Source organism: Monodon monoceros, unplaced genomic scaffold (genome assembly GCF_005190385.1).
Source record: "Monodon monoceros isolate NGI ecotype Baffin Bay Population unplaced genomic scaffold, NGI_Narwhal_1 Super_Scaffold_14, whole genome shotgun sequence".
Classification (NCBI taxonomy): domain Eukaryota; kingdom Metazoa; phylum Chordata; class Mammalia; order Artiodactyla; family Monodontidae; genus Monodon; species Monodon monoceros.
Genome location: NW_021703770.1, coordinates 49,775,539 through 49,784,514, shown reverse-complemented (window position 1 = coordinate 49,784,514; position 8,976 = coordinate 49,775,539). Strand labels below are relative to the sequence as shown.

Genomic DNA, 8,976 nt, shown 5'->3' with positions numbered 1-8,976 from the left:
GAATTAAATGTGCCCCTTAACTCAGGCAAGGAAAACCTAGAGGTAGACACAGCTTCCTCTTCTCTAGATTTCATGTATTCTCAATTCACCTCTGGCTTCTATATCCTTCTGGTAGCAACCCCTGCACTAATAATCATGCCTGGAGAAGAGTAGAAGTGCTCACACTTTTCAAGTTGCACAGAACTTATGCTCTCTTTGGGATAAATCCAAGGAGTTGTTTACCAAGTTGCACAGAAATTATGCTCTCAGTGGGCTAAATCCAAGGAGCTGGTTACTTCAAGGTGTTTTTTTAAAACCTCCTAGGAATTTCTTGTCAACCTTTGATTACAGTGTTATCTATTTAGGAATAAAATCAAATTTCCTGGACTTTTACTTAGAGTATGCATTTAGATGAAAATTAAGTAATGAAAACTCATAGATGTCTCTAGACAAATAAGCTAGCTTCTCTCATCAGTTGTAAAGAGACATTGTTCTGTGGTAAGGAGTCCAGCAAGAGCCATCAAGGCTAACAACTTCAGTCACAGGATAAAAAAATCCTTCCTGTGTAAATCCTTTCACACACACACACACACAATTACACCCACTGGAAACACACTGAAACTGACATTGAAGTTTTTCAAAAGTGTTTTGAAGTTAAAAATTTATCCAATTTGGGAAAAGATTTTCAAAACTACCAAATATAAGATTGTAGAAGATGGCATTTAATCCAGCCAAATCTGTAAACTGGAAATGGAGATCACTTATTATGTATGGAAAAAGGTAGAATATTTATTAAAGCAAACATTAGACATAAAAGGAAAAGTGAAAGGTCTAAAATCTTTTAAATTCAATATGTCATCATACATTGGATATTTTCAATGAATTATGCATCAACTAAAACAAACTTCATTTAAATATCTGAAGTGATTCAATTGCAAGAATCAAGAGAATAAACATATACTGAAGTTCATGGCAAGGTCAAAGGATATTTAAAATGTCAGTTTTGTTTTTGAGCCACTTGTATATGCCTTTCAGGAGTTATCAAAAGGACAAATCTTGAAGTGAGGGAAGAATTAAATATTCATTTACACAAAACTATGATTATGCTTGTTTATGTAAAAAATTAAGAATGTGTCTGGTTATGCATGGCATAGTAATCACCATGTAAAATATTTTATTAAAAACTAGTTAATAGGGTTGTTGCAGAAGGAAGATGGTGGAGCTGCGTGTGATTATGGCTGTCAAGAAGGTCATTGACTTCGCTGTAAAGATTCCTTGTCATGGATTATAAACTTATACATGGTCTGGTTCCAGCTCTCCTCAGCAGCTGCCTCTCGTACCTCCCTCTGTTGGGCATCACAGTGCCTGTAATTGCTGTGGCCTGTGCCAGAGGACTCTCATCCCTGTCTTCTGCTTGGCTATCTTCCAAAGGCTGATGGACAATGAAGCTAATGATGCATAAGATCTAGGGCCCCACACAGGCACAGGCTTCCTTCAAGGTATTGTGCATAATCTTTTATTTATATTTTTGTCATTTTTTTTCCAAATAAGTATCCAAGAATTGGTGAGGAAAGTATCTGACACTATTTTTCCTACTCCCCACTTGGTGTCTCAGCTTACTAAGGCTATGTGGCTGGCAGGGGCTTGGTGCTCCAGCCTGCTGTAAGGCCTGAACCTCTGAGGTGGGAGAGTAGAGTTCAGGATATTGGTCCACCAGAGACCTCCCGGCCCCTTTTAGTATCAGTTGGTGAGAGCTCGGCCAGAGATTGCCATCTCAACGCAAAGACCCAGCTCTACTCAATGACCAGCAAGCTCCAGTGCTGGACACCCCATGTGAAACAACTAGCAAGACAGGAACACAAAACCACACATTAGCAGAAAGGCTGCCAAAAATCATAATAAGTTCACAGACACCTCAAAACACACGACTTGAAGTGGTCCTGCCCACCAGAAAGACAAGATCCAGCCTCATGCACCAGAACACAGGCACCAGTCCCCTCCACCAGGAAGCCTACATGACCCACTGAACAAACCTTACCCACTGGGGACAGACACCAAAAGCAACATGAACTACGAACCTGCAGCCTGAGAAAAGGAGACTCCAAGCACAGTAAGTTAAACAAAATGTGAAGACAGAGAAATATGCAGCACATGAAAGAGCCAGGTAAAAACCCAACAGACCAAACAAATGAAGAGGAAATAGGCAGTCTAACTGAAAAATAATTCAGAGTAATGATAGTAAAGATGATCCAAAATCTTGGAAGTAGAATGGAGAAAATACAAGAAATGTTTAATAAGGACCTAGAAGAACTAAAGAAAAAACAAACAATGATGAACAACATAATAAATGAAATTAAAAATTCACTAGAAAGAATCAATAGCAGAATAACTGAATCAGAAGAATGGTTAGGTGACTTGGAAGATAAAATAGTGGAAACAATTACTGAAGAGCAGAATAAAGAAAAAAGAATGAAAAGAATTGAGGACAGTCTCAGAGACCTATGGGACATTAAACACACCAACATTTGAATTATAGGGGTCCCAGAAGAAGAAGAGAAAAAGAAAGGGATAGAGAAAATATTTGAAGAGATTATAGTTGAAAACTTCCTTAATATGGGACAGGAAATAGTCAATCAAGTCCAGGAAGCACAGAGTCACATAGAGGATAAATCCAATGAGAAACATGCCAAGACACATATTAAACAATTATAAAAAATTAAATAAAAAGAAAAAATATTGAAAGCAGCAAGGGAAAAGCAACAAACAGCATACAAGGGAATCCCCATAGCATTAACAGCTGATCTTTCAGCAGAAATTCTGCAAGCCAGAAGGAAGTGGCAGGACATATAAAGTGATGAAAGGGAAACACTTACAACTAAGATTACTCTACCCAGCAAGGATATCATTCAGATTTGACAGAGAAATTAAAAGCTTTAGAGACAAGCACAAGCTAAGAGAATTCAGCATCACCAAACCAGCATTACAAAAAAATACTAAAGGAACTTCTCTAAGCAGAAAACACAAGAGACGGAAAAGAACTACAAAAACAAACTCAAAACAATTAAGAATATGGCAGTAGGAACATATATATCAATAATTACCTTAAATTTAAGTGGATTAAATGCTCCAACCAGAAGATATAGACTGGCTGAATGTATACAAAAACAAGACCTGTATATACTCCATCTAAAAGAGACCCACTTCAGACCTACAGACTGAAAGTGAGGGGATGGAAAAAGATATTCTGTCCAAATAGAAATCAAAACAAAGCTGGAGTAGCAATCCTCATATCACACAAAATAGACTTTAAAATAAAGGTTATTACAAGAGACAAAGAAGGACACTATGTAATGATCAAGGGATCAATCCAAGAAGAAGATAAAACAATTTTAAATATTTATGCACCCAACACAGGAGCAACTCAATAAATAAGGCAAATGCTAACAGCCATAAAATGGGAAATTGACAGTAACACAATCATAGTAGGGGACTTAAACACCCCACTTTCACCAATGGAAACATCATCCACAATGAAAATAAATAAGGAAAAACAAGCTTTAAATGACACATTAAACAAGATGGACTTAATTGATATTTATAGGATATTCCACCCAAAAAGAACAAAAAACACTTTCTTCTCAAGTGTTCATGGAACATTCTCCAGGATAGATCATGTCTTGGGTCACAAATTAAGCCTCAGTAAATTTAAGAAAATTGAAATCATATCAAGTATCTTTTCTGACCACAGCACTATGAGACTAGATATCAATTACAGGAAAAATCTGTAAAAATTACAAACACAGGGAGGCTAAACAATATGCTACTAAATACCCAAGAAATCACTGAAGAAATCAAAGAGGAAATCAAAAAATATCTAGAGACAAATGACAATAAAAACATGAATAACCAAAACCTATTTGATGCAGCAAAAGCAGTTCTAAGAGGCAAGTTTATTGCAATACAATCCTACCTCAAGAAACAAGAAAAATATCAAATAAACAACCTAACCTTACACCTAAAGCAAATAGAGAAAGAAGAACAATAACGACAAAAAAGTTTGCAGAAAAAATCATGAAGATCACATGAGAAATAACTGAAAAATAAATGAAGAAAACAATAGAAAAGATAAAAAAAACTAAAAGCTGATTCTTTGAGAAAATAAACAAAATTGATAAACCTTTAGCCAGACTCATCAAGATAAAAAGGGAGAAGACTCAAATCAATAGAATTAGAAATGAGAAAGGAGAAGTAACAACTGACACTGCAGAAATACAAAGGATCATGAGAAATTACTACAAGCAACTATATGCCAATAAAATGGACACCCTGGAAGAAATGGACAAATTCTTAGAAAAGCACAACCTTACGAGACTGAACCAGGAAGAAATAGAAAATATGAACAGACAAATCACAAGTAATGAAATTGAAACTGTGACTAAAAATCTTCCAACAAACAAAAGCCCAGAACCAGATGGCTTCAGAGGTGAATTCTATGAAACATTTAGGGAAGATCTAACACCTATCCTTCTCCAACTCTTCCAAAATATAGCAGAGGGAGGAACGCTCCCAAACTCATTTTATGAGGCCACCATCACCCTGATACCAACACAAGACAAAGATGTAACAAAAAAAGAAAACTACAGGCAATATCACTGATGAATATAGATGCAAAAATCCTCAACAAAATACTAGCAAACAGAATCCAGCAACACATTAAAAGGTTCATACACCATTATCATGTGGGATTTTTCCCAGTAATGCAAAGATTCTTCAATATATGCAAATCAATCAATGTGATATGCCATATTAATAAATTGAAGGATAAAAACCATATGATAATCTCACTAGATGCAGAAAAAGCTTTTGACAAAATATAACACTGATTTATGATAAAAACTGTCCAGAAAGTAGGCATAGAGGGAACTTACCTCAACATAATAAAGGCCATATATGACAAACCCACAGCCAACGTCATTCTCAATGGTGAAAAAAGGAAACCATTTCCACTAAGATTAGGAACAAGACAAGGTTGCCCACTCTCACCACTATTATTCAACACAGTTATGGAAGTTTTAGCCACAACAATCAGAGAAGAAAAAGAAATGAAAGGAATCCAAATTGGAATAGAAGAAGTAAAGTTTTGACTGTTTGCAGATACATGTACTATACATAGAGAATCCTAAAGATGCTACCAGGAAACTACTAGAGCTAATTAATGAATTTGGTAAAGTGGCAGGATACAAAATTAATGCACAGAAATCTCTTGCATTCATGTACACCAATGATGAAAAATCTGAAAGAGAAATTAAGGAAACACTCCCATTTATCACTGCAACAAAAAGAATAAAATACCTAGGAATAAACCTCCTTGGGGAGACAAAAGACCTGTATGCAGAAAACTATAAGACACTGATGAAAGAAATTAAAGATGATACAAAAAGCTGGAGAGATATACCATGTTCTTGGATTTGAAAAAATCAACATGGTGAAAATGACTATACTACCCCAAGCAATCTACAGATTCAATACAATCACTGTGAAACTACCAATGGCATTTTTCACAGAACTAGAACAAAAAATTTCACAGTTTGTATGGAAACACAAAAGACCCCGAATAGCCAAAGCCATCTTGAGAAAGAAAAATGGAGCTAGAGGAATCAGCCTCAGTGACTTCAGACTATACTACAAAGCTACAGTAATCAAGAGAGTATGGTACTGGAACAGAAACAGAAATATAGTTCAATGGAACAGGATAGAAAGCCCAGAGATAAAACCATGCACATATGGTCACCCATGCACACATGGCCACCTTACCTTTGATAAAGGAGGCAAGAATATACAATGGAGAAAAGACAGCCTCTTCAATAATGGTGCTGGAAAAACTGGACAGCTACATGTAAAAGAATGAAATTAGACCACTCCCTAATACCATACAAAAAAAAATAAACTCAAAATGGATTGAAGACCTAAATGTAAGGCCAGACACTATAAAGCTCTTAGAGGAAAACATAGGCAGAACATAACTCACAGCAAGATCCTTTTTGCCCCACCTCCTAGAGAAATGGAAATAAAAGCAAAAATAAGCAAATGGAACTGAATAAAACTTAAAAGTTTTTTCACAGCAAAGGAAACCATAAACAAGATGAATAGACAACCCTCAGAATGGGAGAAAATATTTGCAAAGGAAGCAACTGACAAAGGATTAATCTCCAAAATATACAAGCAGGTCATGCAGCTTAATATAAAAAGCAAACAACCCAATACAAAAATAGGCAGAAGAACTAAATAGACATTTCTCTAAAGAAGATATACAGATTGCTAGCAAACACAGGATAGGATGCTCAACATCACTAATCATTAGAAAAATGCAAATCAAAACTACAATGAGGTATCACATCACACCAGTCAGAATGGCCACCATCGAAACTCTACAAACAATAAATGCTGGAGAGGATGTGGAGAAAAGGGAACTCTCTTGCACTGTTGGTGGGAATGTAAATTGATACAGCCACTATGGAGAACATTATGGAGGTTCCTTAAAAAAATCAAATATATAACTACCATATGACCCAGCAATCCTGCTACTGGGCATATACCCTGAGAAAACCATAACTCAAATAGAGTCATGTACCACAGTGTTCATTGCAGCACTATTTACATTTGCCAGGACATGGAAGCAACCTAAGTCCATTGACAGATGTATGGATAAAGAAGACATGGCACATATATACAATGGAATATTACTCAGCTATAAAATAAACAAAATGGAATTATTTGTAGTGAGGTGGATGGACCTAGAATCTGTCAGACAGAGTGAAGTAAGTCAGAAAGAGAAAAACAAATACCGTATGTTAACACATACATATGGAATCTAAAAATAAAAGTGGTTCTGAAGAACCTAAGGGCATGACAGGAATAAAGACACAGACATAGAGAATGGACTTAAGGACACAGGGAGGAGGCAGGGTAAGCTGGGAGGAAGTGAAAGAGTGGCTTGGACATATATACACTACCAAATGTAAAATAGATAGCTAGTGGGAAGTAGTCGCATAGCACAGGCAGATCAGCTGGGTGCTTTGTGACCACCTAAAGAGGTGGGATAGGGAGGGTGGGAGGGAGCAAGTTGCAAGAGGGAAGGGATATGGGGATATATGTATACATATAACTGATTCACTTTGTTATACAGCAGAAACTAACACAAAGCAAAGCAATTATACTCCAATAAAGACGTTAAAAATAATTAATTAATTTTAAAAAAAGAATAGAGAATGTCAGGGTAAGGTGTATAATGGAAGGGTTAGAATTCATCATCAAACCTTATATTGCCATGGTATTTATGTTTCTATATAAATGTATGCGTGCATTTATTATACACTTTGGAATATTGTAAAATGTACCTCTTGCTACGGGTTATGGTAAAGAAAAAATTGTGAAACACTCTTTCAGGCCCAAGGAGAAGCCACAGAGTAGGACGAGCATGTCAGATGTCCCTGGTGCTCAGTGAATGTCTGAGTGCAAAGGTGGCCTCCACCCACCTGTGAATTCTAACCCTCTCTGTTCCTGAAGCTGTGGGACCATGGACAAGGTCCTGTCCCTTTCCACATCTCTCTGCGCCCCATCCAGCCTGGGCGAGGCTTGGCGTCTCGGCCACCCCCTACCCCCACACCCGCCTTCTCGCCTGTTTCCCCCTGACCCTGCCAGTTCCCTCCCGGCTGAGTAGATCCTGGTGTAGCCCGACAGGACGGGTGCGGTCAGACTGCGTGAAGCGCTCCATGAACCCCTTCTGCTAGATCGCGGTGGAGGAGGTTGTGCAGTTCAAGGAGAAAAAGCTGGTGAAGGAAATCATTGCTGTCAGCTGTGGGCCTGCCTAGTGCCAGGAGACCATCTGCACTGCTCTGGCCATGGGTGCAGACCGAGGCATCCACGTGGAGGTGCGGGCTGCATAGGCAGATCTCCTGGGTCCCCTGCAGGTGGTCTGGGTCCTGGCCAAACTGGCAGAGAAGGGGAAGGTAGACATGGGCAAGCAGGCCATCGATGATAATTGTAACCAGGCAGGGCAGATGACAGCTGGGTTTCTGGACTGGCCACAGGGCACATTCATCTCCTAGGTGACGCTGGAAGGGGACAAGGTGAAAGGGAAGCAGGAGATCGATGGAGGCCTGGAGACCCTGCTCCTGAAGCTGCCTGGTGTGGTGACTGCTGACCTGTAGCTCAACGAGCCCCACTATGATACGTTGCCCAACATCATGAAAGCCAAGAAGAAGATCGAGGTGATCAAGGCTGGGGACCTGGGCATGGACCTGACCTCCAAGTTCTCTGTGATTAGCTTGGAAGACCCACCTCAGCACACGGCCGGTGTCAAGGTGGAGACCACAGAGGACCTGGTGGCCAAGCTGAGGGAGATTGGGTGCATTTGAGCCCTTTCCAAAAAAGAGTTAATATTTATTTAGTACTTATATATGCTTTATTTCATTTATTTCTTAAGGGTATGTGGTAAGTACTCTTACCAATTACATTTTAGAAAAAATAAAAATATTAGAATTTACAGGGACTTAATAAATAGCATAAATTCACTAAATATTAATTTCTATAAAAATTCAAAATAACCCTCTGAAGTAACTATAATTACTTTTTCCATTTTGTGGATGAGGAAAAATGATACTTAGAAAATTTAAATAATTTTTTACCTTCACACAGTGGCAGAGCTGGATCTATGTTCTTAACACTTTTAATATGCTGCCTCTCACAATTTAATTTTTAGAGTAGTATGTATCATATCCAAGTTTATTCTAATGGTTAAGAAATAGAGTCAGAATTCAAAAGCAACTTCTGACACAAGGGCAATATTGTCTCTAGATATAATCTCTTTATTTTCTACCTATATTAATTCATAAGTGCTCTCATTCTGTTCCATGACTGGCTCCTAAATTTATATTTGTAGCCCAAACATTTCCTTTGAAACCGAGATACATGTATCCAACTACTTACTAAATATCA

At 37.9% G+C, this 8,976-nt stretch overlaps 1 pseudogene; it reads left to right on the top strand.

Moving 5' to 3' along the window:
* The first annotated feature begins 1,192 nt into the window (after nucleotides 1–1,192).
* LOC114895662 lies at nucleotides 1,193–8,396 on the top strand (annotated as a pseudogene).
* The last annotated feature ends 580 nt before the right edge of the window (nucleotides 8,397–8,976 follow it).